The 14,500-nt window shown below is 42.0% G+C and overlaps 2 pseudogenes; both read right to left on the bottom strand.

The window, feature by feature from the left end:
* Positions 1 to 1,803: 1,803 nt before the first annotated feature.
* On the bottom strand, positions 1,804 to 3,143 carry LOC134341418 (PR domain zinc finger protein 1-like; annotated as a pseudogene).
* A 340-nt stretch (positions 3,144 to 3,483) lies between these two features.
* LOC134341417 (PR domain zinc finger protein 1-like) lies at positions 3,484 to 12,772 on the bottom strand (annotated as a pseudogene).
* Positions 12,773 to 14,500: the final 1,728 nt, after the last annotated feature.

Raw genomic sequence — 14,500 nt, 5'->3', positions numbered from 1 at the left:
TGAACATCAAACCCCCAACCCACCCGGTCCCCTCTCTCACACAAAAACTAACAGATCATCCACAGGGAAACATCAGAATGAACATCAAACCCCCAACCCACCCGGTCCCATCTCTCACACAGAAACTAACAGATCATCCACAGGAGAAACATCAGAATGAATATCAAATCCCCAACCCACCCGGTCCCCTCTCTCACACAAAAACTAACAGATCATCCACAGGGAAACATCAGAATGAACATCAAACCCCCAACCCACCCGGTCCCCTCTCTCACACAAAAACTAACAGATCATCCACACAGGGAAACATCAGATTGAACATCAAACCCCCAACCCACCCGGTCCCCTCTCTCACACAAAAACTAACAGATCATCCACACAGAAACATCAGATTGAACATCAAACCCCCAACCCACCCGGTCCTCTCTCTCACACAAAAACTAACAGATCATCCACACAGAAACATCAGATTGAACATCAAATCCCCAACCCACCCGGTCCCCTCTCTCACACAAAAACTAACAGATCATCCACACAGAAACATCAGATTGAACATCAAACCCCCAACCCACCCGGTCCCCTCTCTCACACAAAAACTAACAGATCATCCACACAGAAACATCAGATTGAACATCAAACCCCCAACCCACCCGGTCCCCTCTCTCACACAAAAACTAACAGATCATTCACACAGATACATCAAATTGAACATCAAACCCCCAACCCACCCGGTCCCCTCTCTCACACAAAAACTAACAGATCATCCACAGGGAAACATCTGAATGAACAACAAATCCCCAACCCACCCGGTCCCCTCTCTCACACAGAAACTAACAGATCATCCACACAGAAACATCAGATTGAACATCAAACCCCCAACCCACCCGGTCCCCTCTCTCACACAAAAACTAACAGATCATCCACACAGAAACATCAGATTGAACATCAAATCCCCAACCCACCCGGTCCCCTCTCTCACACAAAAACTAACAGATCATCCACACAGAAACATCAGATTGAACATCAAACCCCCAACCCACCCGGTCCCCTCTCTCACACAAAAACTAACAGATCATCCACAGGGAAACATCAGAATGAACATCAAACCCCCAACCCACCCGGTCCCCTCTCTCACACAAAAACTAACAGATCATCCACACAGAAACATCAGATTGAACATCAAATCCCCAACCCACCCGGTCCCCTCTCTCACACAAAAACTAACAGATCATCCACACAGAAACATCAGATTGAACATCAAACCCCCAACCCACCCGGTCCCCTCTCTCACACAAAAACTAACAGATCATCCACAGGGAAACATCAGAATGAACATCAAACCCCCAACACACCCGGTCCCCTCTCTCACACAAAAACTAACAGATCATCCACACAGAAACATCAGATTGAACATCAAACCCCCAACCCACCCGGTCCCCTCTCTCACACAAAAACTAACAGATCATCCACACAGAAACATCAGATTGAACATCAAACCCCCAACCCACCCGGTCCCCTCTCTGACACAAAAACTAACAGATCATCCACACAGAAACATCAGATTGAACATCAAACCCCCAACCCACCCGGTCCCCTCTCTCACACAAAAACTAACAGATCATCCACACAGAAACATCAGATTGAACATCAAATCCCCAACCCACCCGGTCCCCTCTCTCACACAAAAACTAACAGATCATCCACAGGGAAACATCAGAATGAACATTAAACCCCCAACACACCCGGTCCCCTCACTCACACAAAAACTAACACATCGTCCACAGGGAAATGTTAGTTTGAACATCAACCCTGGGAACTGTTGTCCAGCAGTTTGACGGTTGAGTCCCACTGGAATGGTGGGTTTGAATGGCAGTGGTGTAACAGGCACATATAATCCCTTCCTTGGAGGAGGGAAGGATGAACAACGCCCTTCACACAAGTAGTTATGTACTTCTGCATCTCCCACCCCTGTCAGCAGTGAGGAAGCACATGGGAGTTCCAGTGCAATGAGTAGCCCCAGCTGAGAGTGCAAGCCTGTGGAAGTTCCTACAAGCAGAAAGATTGTAAACAAAGTACGTACTTTTAGGTTAAATGAATGACCAAAGGTCTTCAAACACACGTTGCATTCATATTTGATCTCACCATTCTGTTTTTTCAGTGGGTAACAAAGGGACTGAAAACCAGGGAGACCTGCGGAAGAGGTCTTTGGTTTGCTCAGATTCATCGCCTCTTCACTCCCTGGAGCATATGAGGCAGCTTTCAGATGCATTGGTAAGTTCTGAGTTTATTGAGGTACCTGAAGTTGTTGGCTAGACGAGGGGCATCCCCTTCAGCCCACCCCTGTAGCCGTGGGTGAGGAGGCCCTGGTGGGAGCAGGGATAGGAACGTCTTTTGGCTGCTCTGAAACCTGATCCCTTTGGCTTTCTTCTGGAGGCAGCACGATGGGCAACACAGTCCGACTCATCATGGCATTGGAGAGGCAGTTTCCCACAACGAATCCACCACAAACTGGAGGCATCTTGCCAAACAGGCTGAGGTTGTTCATGTTGTTCAAAGTAGCTGGGCTGCTGAGCAGATGAAGGCCATTGAATCCATGTGAACACTTAGGCAATGCATGTCTGGTATTGTGAGGAGATAGAGTGCTGTATGTATACACGTATTGACACAGGAGGTGGCCTCTTGGTGAATACATCCAGTAGGAGACCAACCCTGGGTATGGCTATAAAAATGCCCACCATGGGTAGAGGGAGTTTGTTGGAAGGTGAGATGTTGAACTATGAGAAAGAATGCGAGGGATTTGTTGAATTACAGAAATGTTGGATCTTTGAGTTGAATCGTTTCTGTCCGGTGGTTGTTCATCATCCCTGACACCATGGAAATTTGAACCATTTTTGTGTGATGCAGATCTGCTGACAACATTTGAATTAAGCTTTTCACTGAGGTCCATTATTTGGCCGTTTGGAGTGATGGGTGTGGTATCTCTACGTCCACTTTTCGTTCTCCCTTCTTTGCATTGCTGTAATTACCACCAGGCCTTCTTGAATGTCATCCTTTCTCTGAGGAAGCGGGCCAGTGTATTCTGGAGCCAGGTCTTTGTATCCCTTGAAATTTTGTTCTAGAAAGACAAAGACAAACCAGATCATTAATCGGGGAAATGAAGGACAGGAACACCGGTGAACAGGGCGGCAGAGTCACATAGTGGTTAGCATTACACTTTACATTACAGGTGGCGAGGGTTCAGACCCAAACACTGCCTGTAAGCAGTTTGTATGTTTTCCCTGCGACCGTGTGGGTTTCCTCCGGGTGCTCCGGTTTCCTCCAGAGTAAAAAGAGTTTGGAAATAGTCCGGGTCCACATTTTTTTTCCCTGCAGTCATGTTTGTTCAGCATCATGATTTATCCTGCTAGTTTATCCAAAGACCTTCCTCTTTTAATGTACGGTTGATGGTGATGTGTCCCACACATGATAATGATCATCGTGCAATTATAGACTGGCTTCTTGCTTGACCCTGATGGGTCCCAGGGTTGCTGGACCACGGTTGGGAGTGTTGTCCCTGTCATGGTGGTGGGAGGGTGGCTGGTCGCCTCCATTGTTCTTGTGGTATTCTGCTCTGAATTGATCCTCTTTGTGGTCTTTGTGAAGGCCAGGGATTGGAAGTTGCTCGGTTACCTCCTCTTTCTCTGTTCCTGTGGCAATCTTGTCCAATCTTTCTGCCCGTTCACTCATGTCGATTTCATCATCGATCTTGGGGCAATCCTCCTTGGTCCGTTTGGTGCCTGGTGTCATGGGGCAGCATCCGTTCTGGTGCCTCTTCAGGCTGCGTAGGTGTCTAGCTCTTGGAGCAGAGGTGACACCTGTGTGGCCTCTCTCCGGTGTTGCGTATGTGCACGTGCAACTTGAGGGTAACGAGTTCGGTGAACCTGGGTGAGTATTGCTTGCAGTGATTTGGCCGCTCTCCGGTGTGCAGACGAAGGTGGGTCTTCAAGTTACTGGTGGAGGTGAAATGCTTGTGACACACCTGCCCGAGCAAAAGAAGGAAAGGTAAGTCAAGCACGGGCAGGAAAGCAAAACTGTATCACATTAAAATGAGTTTCATTCCTCTCCCACAGGGTATGTGTGTTAAAACGGAGACGAATGTCCATGTCACACAATCCTACTCCACTTTTTCTCTAAATGTTGTATGTTATGGCCTGTATTTCATTCACATTCTTTCCTTTCCTCACAACCACCACCACCCCCAAATCCGTTCTGCTTTCCTGAATGAGCTACGGGCTCTTCAGATGCCATCTATGGGGGGGCGTCACGTGATGACGTGGGATTGAGACGTGTAAATCCAGCTGTCCCGCAACAAGTCAGTAAAGTACCGTTTAAACAAAACAAAGTTAATAAATATTTTCTGAAAACTACTTATAAACTTTGTAAGATTACTTTACGATATGCCTCCTAAACCGCAACAAAAGAAGTCTGCTGTTGCGAAGTCGCCGCGAGATGGGAAGAAAAAAGGGCCTACTGCAACGATGGAGCCTCGGACTCAGATTGGATCTCCTTCGGTAGAACAGGGAGCAATGGCGGTGGTAACGGGTTCTCCGAAGAAGGCACCGGAAATGCGCATGCACAAATCGACACAACGCAAACTACAAGAACCGTCAGCCACTGCAATTGAAAATGACTCAGAGTCAGAACTGGATTCTGCAGAGAACACAGATGAAGAAGAGGAGGAAGAATTGGAAGCGATTGGAAGTAAAGGAGATGATAGAGACATAAGAGAGGCTATATTGCAATTAACGACTGAACTAAGAAAAGTAAGAGAAGAGCTTAGAGATACGAAGATGTGCTATAATAAAGTTATGGAAAGACAGGACGAAATGGATAAGAAGCTTCAAAAGATGGAAAGAGCAATGGGGCATATGAATGATAGAGTGGAAAAAACAGAAAATGATTTGCTTGTCTGGAACTCGGAAAGAAATCGACTCTTGGAGAAAGTGGACATGTTGGAAAATTTCAGTAGACGTAATAATATTAAAATTGTTGGTCTTAAAGAAGTTACGGAGGGAGAAAAACCAATAGAATTTTTTCAAAAATGGATCCCGGATGTTTTGCAAATGGAAGAGGAGGTTCGACCAATTGAAATTGAGCGGGCACATAGAACTCTAAGACCAAAACCAAAAGATGACCAATATCCACGATCGATTTTAATAAAATTCTTAAGCTTTCAAGACAAGGAAAGGATTCTACAGGCAGCTGCTCGAGCTGCCAAGGATAGAAAAGGGCCATTGATAATTAAAGGGAACAAAGTTTTTTTCTACCCTGATATAAGTTATGAACTTTTGAAGAGAAGGAAGAAATTTAATCCAGTGAAAAAAACCCTTTGGGATCATGGTTATCAATTTATATTGCGTTATCCTGCAACTTTGAAGATTTTTTTGCCTGGTGGAGAAAAAAGATTTTTTGATGACTACCAGAAAGCAGAGCAGTTTGTGCGAGATTCTCTGCATATTCACCAGATACAGGAACAAATCCAGGGGAGCGAGATAGATTGCAGATGAAGATTGGGTTAAAGAATGGACTTGTTGGATTTTTGAAGCTGGATGAATGTATAAATATATCATTAATTATACGAGGGGAGTAAGAAAGGTTGAAACTGGAGGAATATTAGTTGGGAATAGTAACATTAATTTTGTCTATATATATATAATTTTTTTTGTTGCGGGGGAGCTGGAAGAAGCACTGATCGATTGCTACGCTAATCATGTGTGCAAGCGTGGCTTTTGCCACGACCCGTAAAATGGAGGGGGTAGTGTTGTTTATCTTTTCATTCACAACATTAGTGGGGGGGTATTTTGTTTTTTTCTTTTTTTGTATTCTTTCTATCTTTTCTTTTTGACTGGAAGGTTGGGAGAGAAACACATAGCAACATGGTGAAGTTTAAAGAGATTCCCCAAGGAACTATGAGGGTTGAGAAGATAAGTAATGTTTTAGATTGGAGCAACTTTGTTAAGAATAACGACTAATTTATTGAATTTTTTGAGTTTTAATGTTAATGGGCTTAATGGACCAGTGAAAAGAAAAAGAATCTTAACACATATTAAAAAAATGAAGATAGATTTAGCTTTTTTACAGGAAACGCACCTAACGGAAACAGAACATCAGAAACTAAAGAGAGATTGGGTGGGAAGTGTTGTTGCGGCTTCATTTAGTTCAAAAGCGAGGGGAGTAGCAATTTTGATCAATAAAACGTTACCAATTAGAATACAAAATGTAATAACTGATTCTGCGGGAAGATATGTGATTATACATTGTCAACTTTTTTCTGAATTATGGACTTTTATGAATATTTATGCACCAAACGAAAATGATGCAAAATTCATACAAGAAGCTTTTCTGAATTTGGCGGATGCACATGAAAAAATATTAATTGGAGGAGACTTTAATTTTTGCTTAGACCCAGTCTTAGATAGATCAACCAAGGCTGTTATAAAATCGAAGGTAGTAAATTTAACTTTATCATTGATGAAGGATTTAAATTTGATTGATATACGGAGAAGAATCAATCTCAAAGAAAGAGACTATTCGTTCTACTCCCATAGACATAAAACTTACTCAAGGATAGATTTGTTTCTATTATCAATGCATATTCAACACAGAGTGAAAAATATGGAATATAAAAGCAAGAATATTATCAGATCATTCCCCTTTATTAATGACAATAATAATGGCTGATAAGGAAGAAGTGGCTTATAGATGGAGATTTAATTCAACATTATTAAAACGTCAAGATTTCTATGATTTTATGAAAAAGCAGATTCAATTTTTTTTGGATACAAATTTTCATTCAGTGGATGATAAATTTATATTATAGGACGCGATGAAAGCATATCTTAGGGGCCAGAAAATAGGTTATACGTCTAAAATTAAGAAAGAATATATGGCAGAACTAGATCAATTGGAAAAAGAGATTACAAAAATAGAAAAAGAATCTCAAAGATATATGTCAGAAGAAAAACGAAGACAACTTGTTAATAAGAAGTTACAATATAATACGCTTCAGACATATAGAATGGAAAAAGCAATTATAAGAACTAAACAAAGGTATTATGAGTTAGGTGAGAGAGCACATAAAATTCTTGCCTGGCAGTTGAAAACAGAACAAGCTTCCAAAACAATAAATGCAATTAGGACAAGGGCAAATAAAATATCTTATAAACCTCTTGAAATAAATGAAACTTTTAAAAATGTCTATTCTGAATTATATCAATCAGAATCCCAAAATGATGTTAATGAGATAGAAAGGTTTTTGTCACAAATTTCTCTTCCAAAATTGAATTTGGAAGAACAGAAGGGATTAGATACGCCTTTTACATTAAAAGAAGTTGAAAAAGCTTTAGGATCACTCCAAAGTAATAAATCTCCAGGAGAAGATGGTTTTCCACCTGAATTTTATAAAAAAATTTAAAGATTTATTATTTCCTCATTTTATGAAACTAATACGTCAAGCAGAAAAAATACATAAACTTCCAGAATCTTTTTCAACAGCGATTGTAATAGTATTGCCAAAAAAAGACAGAGACCCTATGAAACCAACATCATACAGGCCTATTTCTTTATTGAATACGGATTATAAAATAATAGCAAAAATTTTATCGAATAGATTATCTAAATATTTACCAAAATTAATACATATGGATCAAACAGGATTTATTAAAAATAGACAATTGGCAGATAATGTAACCCGGCTACTCAATATAATTCATTTGGCACAAAAAAGGGATGAGAAGAGTATAGTAGTAACCTTAGATACAGAAAAAAGCATTTGATAGATTAGAATGGGATTTTTTATTTAAAGTATTAGAAAAATATGGGTTAGGAACATCTTTTATAAATTGGATTAAAACTTTAAATTCTAACCCTAAAGCTAAAGTAGTGACAAATTCTCAAATTTCAACACCATTCCAGTTAAAAAGGTCAACTAGACAAGGTTGTCCATTATCACCTGCTTTATTTGTACTGGCGGTAGAGCCATTAGCAGAACTAATCAGAATTGATCCAGATGTTATGGGTTTTAGAGTTAATCAGGAGGAATATAAAATTAATCTTTTTGCCGATGATGTTTTGATCTATTTAACAAACCCACAACATTTGTTACATAAACTATCTTCTAGATTGGATGAATATGGGAAGGTATCAGGTTACAAAATAAATTGGGATAAAAATGAAATTTTACCTCTTACTAAAGGAGACTATAGTCAATGTCGATTAGTAACCCAATTTAGATGGCCAGTAAATGGTATAAAGTATTTAGGTATAAGACTTGATAATGATGTAAAGAATTTATATAAATTTAATTATTTACCACTGTTGAAAAAAATTCAAGAAGATTTTGACAAATGGATGATACTACCAATAACATTAGTAGGTAGAGTCAATGTTGTAAAAATGAATATATTTCCTAGATTACAGTATTTGTTTCAAACATTACCAATACAATTGCCACAGAAATTTTTTCAGGAGTTAAATAACTGTGTGAGAAAATTTCTTTGGAAAGGTAAAGTGTCAAGAATATCATTGGAAAAATTGACATGTAAATTTAGGTTAGGAGGGTTACAACTTCCAAACTTTAAAAACTATTATAAAGCAAATCAACTTAGATTTATTGCATCTTTCTTCGATGATCAAAAACCAGCATGGATTCAAATAGAACTAGGTAAGATAGGAGAAAATAGACCTGAAGATTTTATATATATAAGATACAGGAAAAGAAAGAATCTCCTATATTAACACATTTGATTAATTTATGGAATAAGATAAATGTTGATAATGAAACACAGAAATCTCTATTAGCAAGGAGACCTTTGTTTCAAAACAGACTTATTCCTTTTACAATGGACAATCAACTTTTATATAATTGGTACCAAAAAGGGATTAAATTTATAGGAACACACATCAAAGTTGCTGGTGAACGCAGCAGGCCAAGCAGCATCTATAGGAAGAGGCGCAGTCGACGTTTCAGGCCGAGACCCTTCGTCAGAAATTTATAGGAGATTGTTTTGAACTAGGTATATTGATGTCATTTGAACAATTAAAGGATAAATATAAAATATCTAATAATACTTTCTTTTGTTACTTTCAATTAAGGGCTTACTTAAAAGGTAAGCTGGGTCAAACAATGTTTTTGCCAAAACCTAATGAAATTGAAATTTTAATTCAAAAAGGGAAAATTAAAAAATTTATTTCTTGTATGTATAATTTGATTCAAGAACAGACAATTAAACAAGGAACCCATGTCAAAGCAAAAATGGGAAACAGATTTGAATATTAATATTGATGAACCAAATTGGTCAAGACAAATACAATAAATGTTCGACTTAGATTAGTACAATATAATTTTTTACACCAATTATATTTTACACCACAAAAAAATAAATAGATTAAATTCAAATCTATCTGATAAATGCTTTCGGTCTAATCAAGAAATTGGTACTTTTTTACATTCTACTTGGTCTTGTTTTAAAATTCAACCCTTTTGGATAAATTTAAGAGTCTTATTGGAACAAATTACTGGAACTCAACTTCCACATAACCCTGTATTATTTCTATTAGGTGATATTGAAGGGATAAAACCGAAACTTAAATTGAATAAATATCAGAAAGAATTTATAAAAATTGCATTGGCAGTAGCTAAGAAGACTATAGCAGTTACTTGGAAATCTGATTCGTATTTAAGTATGGATCGTTGGAATAATGAAATGGCTAGTTCTATTCCACTCGAAAAAATTACTTATAATTTATGAGATAAATATGTAACATTTTTGAATATTTGGCGCCCTTATTTACAAAAGATAGGATGGCATATTTAAGTGCTCCGATAAAGACTTTGGTCACTTGGGGAAAGTAACGAATAATTTATTTTGAATCCCATGGAGCATGTGGAAACCTTCCAATAACCAGGCGGTTCTTTTCTTTTTTCTCTCTTTCTTTCTTTTTAGGTAGGACTATATGTATGGGGGGGTGGTTAAGGGGAGGGGGGGAGGGTAGATTTTATCTTTTCATGTATTCTTTTTGAAAACTCAATAAAAATTATATTACTAAAAAAAATGTCATCTATGATCTGAAGCCTCATTCAACTGAACCAGCACTTTGGAGGTCTGCATAGTGAGAAGTGCCAACCAAGACAGTTCTGCACAGAAGAAGCATGTCATGTGAACAGTCTAATAGTACACCAGAGAACTCTGGGTTTGATGCAGATTTGTCAGTAATTTGTAAAATATTCCAGGTGTGAAGGCCTGGGGAGCTCTCTGCCTGTGCACCCAGGTTCCAAGTTTTGGAACCCAGGACATTGGCCTTGGCCCGTCAGAGCCTGTTTGTAAAATCTCAGGATCAGTTCATTGGAAAAATTCCGAGGTACTGTCAGACTGGACTCAATAAGTATGGCCAGTTAGGCTCCGACTAGTTTTGTCTGGATCACTACAAGGCAGCCTATCAGAAGCAGAAGGACAAATATCCACTCTCCCTTCAGTTGGAGTGTCCCTGATGATGGATGCTGCTTTCCTACAACAGTGTTTCATGTCGATGTGCTCAATAGTTGGAAGGGCTTTATCTGTGATGGACTGGGCTGCATCTACTTCTTTTTGTGGGATTTTCTGTTCAAGGGATTGGTGTTTGCATGCCAGAATGAGATGCAGCCAGTCAATATACTCTCCACTGCTTTGCATAGAGGTTTGTCAAAGTCACCCCACCTGTGAAAGCAGTGATGGTATTCAACCGTGGGGTGTGTCAATATTGTCTGTGCTGCTTTTTACAATTAATGTCAGGAACCATGGCTGACTCTCTTTGAATCACCTCAGTTTATTTCCCAAGTTTCCTTGCATGCACCCTCTTACCTGACACTGGTGAGGTTTTTCCCCAGTATGTACAAGGTAATGTTTCTGCAGATAGGCTCGTTGTGTGAACTTCTTACCGCAAGTGTGGCAGGAAAAAGGTCTGTCTCCAGTGTGGATCGTCAAATGAATCTGCAAGGAAAGGAATGCAGTTAGATCATAGTCTGCTGGAGGCTGGGTCCTATGTTGCATTAAAATTGCATTGGTAATAGGAACACTAGATATTAACTCTCTTTAATGGGAGTTGAGTCATTCATTTAAATTTCCTTTATGTCTCACACACACAAGATAGGCCGAAGAGCTTCTTTCTGTTCTGTAGTGCGCTATGACTCCAGTTAACACAAATGTGTGGCCACTTTCGCAGATTTCAGGTTTTTGAAAACTAACGTCTATTTATCTACGACCTGTTTGAACCAGCGTACCGACACCAAATTCTGACCAATAATGATGAAATCATTGATTTGGTGCAACAAGCATGTTGGGTTAAATATAGAGAAACTTCACTCTTAGTTTTATTGAGACACACCAAATAATTCGGCATCAAATTAAACTCAGTGTTTTAGATTACCCTGAGCTCCCATCCTTTGTGATGTTGTCTAATTTGGTTTGGGCACAGTCACAGACCAATTGCCCATCATTCCTCTGTGTCTGTAACCATTGCCTCTTCTGATACATCAGTGAGCTGAACCCTTAACTTTTCTTCTCTCTCCTCTGCTTGACCCTCAGGATATTTCCACAACTTTCTCCTCAGGTTGCAGTTCAGTGTTTAATATCTCAGTAATGTTTGTGTGCTACTGGAAATATGTTTTTTTAAATTTCAAAGTATACTTTATTCAAAAATAAATTATGTACAATAAACCATTCAATAACTTCCCATCCTTTACATACGATTCCGTTATAGTCAGTACATATCCGTACTTACGGCCACCCACAATGCACTCCAGTTGTTTACCTTACCACATCATTCTTGAGGGGTATACTCCCCGCCACACGACCCCTCTCACTCCCGTGGGTGAAGAAACCTATACCGTGGTCCTTCCCCACCGGCCCCTTGCGGTGGCTGCACCGAGTTTCAGTGCGTCCCTCAGTACGTACTCCTGCAGCCCAGAATGTGCCAGTCGGCAGCATTCTCCCACGGACATTTCCACGTGCTAGTAGATCATCAAGTTTCAGGACGACCAAAGAGCGTCTTTCTCCGAGTTGATCATCTGCCAGCAGCACCAGATGTTGGTCTCTGTGTGTGTCCCCGGGAACAGCCCGTAGATCAGAGAGTCCTCTGTTACGCAGCTGCTGGGGATGAAACGTGACACTAGCCCTTTCATCCTCCTCCACACCCTCTCTGCGAACTGACAGTGTGCAAAGAGGTGGGTCACAGACTCCTCCTCACTGCAGTTCTCCCGTGGGCAGTGGGGTGCGGAGACGACATTCCGGGCGTACAGGAGGGCTCTGACTGGGAGGGCCCCTCTCACCGCCAGCCAGGCGAGGTCTTGGTGCCTGTTGATAAGATCTGGCGATGAGACATTTTGCCAGATGAACTGGACGGTCTGCTCGGGGAACCACCCCACTGTGTCCATCACGTCCTTCTCCTGCAGTGCCTGCAGGACATTACGTGCCGACCACTGCCTGATGGCGTTCTTCCTGGCAGAACTTTTCTACGAAGGACAGGTATGCCGGCAACGACCAGCTGACTGGAGCGTTGCGCGGGAGTGGGGCCAGACCCATCCTTCGGAGCCAGGGCGACAGGTAGAATCTGGGCACGTACTGGTACTTGGTGCCCATATACCTGGGTTCTACACACAACCTGATGCAGCCACACATGAAGCTGGCCATCAGGGTGTCAGGGTGAGGGTGACTTTGGGGACGTTCTTGCCCCCCCCGTTGTCCAGAGACTTGTGCATGACGGTCCGTCTCACCCGCTCCATCTTGGATCCCCAGACGAATCTGAGGACTGCTCGGGTGATTTCCGAGCTGTAGGAGCGGGTGACGGGCCACACCTGCGCCAAGTACAGCAGCCCTGAGAGCACCTCACACCTAATGACCAGGTTCTTGCCCATTATCGATGGGGAGCGCCCTCCCCACAGTCCCAGTCTCTGTTTCACCTTAGCAGTCCGCTCTTGTCAGTTCTTGTTGAACGCCTCGGCCCCTCCGAACCAGATCCCCAACACCTTCACGTGGTCAGACCTGATGATGAAGGGGACACTGGATCAGTCGGGCCAGTTGCCGAAGAGCATGGCTTCGCTCTTTGTGCGGATGACCCTGCCCCCGAGGTTAGCTCGACCTGTTCGCAGATGCCAATCAACCTGCGAACTGACCTCGGATCAGAGCAGAAGACGGTGACGTCGTCCATGTACAGGGAGGTTTTCACTTGTGTCCTTCCACTGCCTGGCAGCGTCACCCCTCTTATGCCCTCATCCGTCCTGATGTCTTCGGCAAAGGGTTCTATGCAGCAGACAAACAAGACAGGAGAGAGGACAGCCCTGCCTAACTCCAGACCTGATGGGGAAGCTGTCTGTTTCCCACCCGTTGACCTGGACTGCACTACGGATGTCTGTGTAGAGCAGTCTGATGCACTTCCGGATTCCCTCCCCAAATCCCATTTTGGAGAGCATGTCCGCCATGTACGTGTGCGATATCCTGTCGAAGGCTTTCTCACAAAAACTAACAAATCATCCACAGGGAAACATCAGATTGAACATCAAACCTCAAACCCACCCGGTCCTCTCTCTCACACAAAAACTAACAGATCGTCCACGGGGAAACATCGGAATGAACATCAAACCCCCAACCCACCCGGTCCCCTCTCTCACACAAAAACTAACAGATCATCCACACAGAAACATCAGATTGAACATCAAACCCTCAACCCACCCGGTCCCCTCTCTCACACAAAAACTGACAGATCATCCACAGGGAAACATCAGAATGAACATCAAACCCCCAACCCACCCGGTCCCCTCTCTCACACAAAAACTAACAGATCATCCACACAGAAACATCAGATTGAACATCAAATCCTCAACCCACCCGGTCCCCTCTCTCACACAAAAACTGACAGATCATCCACACAGAAACATCAGATTGAACATCAAACCCCCAACCCACCCGGTCCTCTCTCTCACATGGGAGTTATATGATTTTTCCATCTGTGTTCCAGCAGGTTGGGCACACTGTGAAATGTACACCTTTTCTTTGTATCACAGCCTGAACATTGATCCTATCCCTGCTGAACTGTACTCCTGTTTTCTCTGCTCTTCCAGAGAAGTGTCGAAGGGCTGAATAGCTGAATTCTGCTGTTTACTGTCTGTGCAAACCTCTCGGTCACCTGTATATAGTTGAGGTGCACACAGTACTCTGTTTGTCAGTGTGCACTGAGAGCGTGCTTTTGAATCCGGTGTGATCAAAGGGATGTTGAGAATTTTGCGTGTGGAATACCGCCGTAGGGGTGTGGGGACAGGTGGCAGAGAAGGTGTGTCTGGCGGTGGTACCGGCCCTGAGACACCAGACAAGGTTATTTGATTCCAAACGATTGGTTTATCGATCATTACGGAATGTCTCTCCGATGCTTCCCATTCCCACCCTTTTCCAAATCATGATTCCCCTCTCCCTGCCCCCCTTCCCACTCTCAG

Source organism: Mobula hypostoma, assembly GCF_963921235.1.
Source record: "Mobula hypostoma chromosome X2 unlocalized genomic scaffold, sMobHyp1.1 SUPER_X2_unloc_1, whole genome shotgun sequence".
Classification (NCBI taxonomy): domain Eukaryota; kingdom Metazoa; phylum Chordata; class Chondrichthyes; order Myliobatiformes; family Myliobatidae; genus Mobula; species Mobula hypostoma.
Note: the sequence above shows the minus strand (reverse complement) of the source record. Positions and strands in the feature narration are given on the sequence as shown.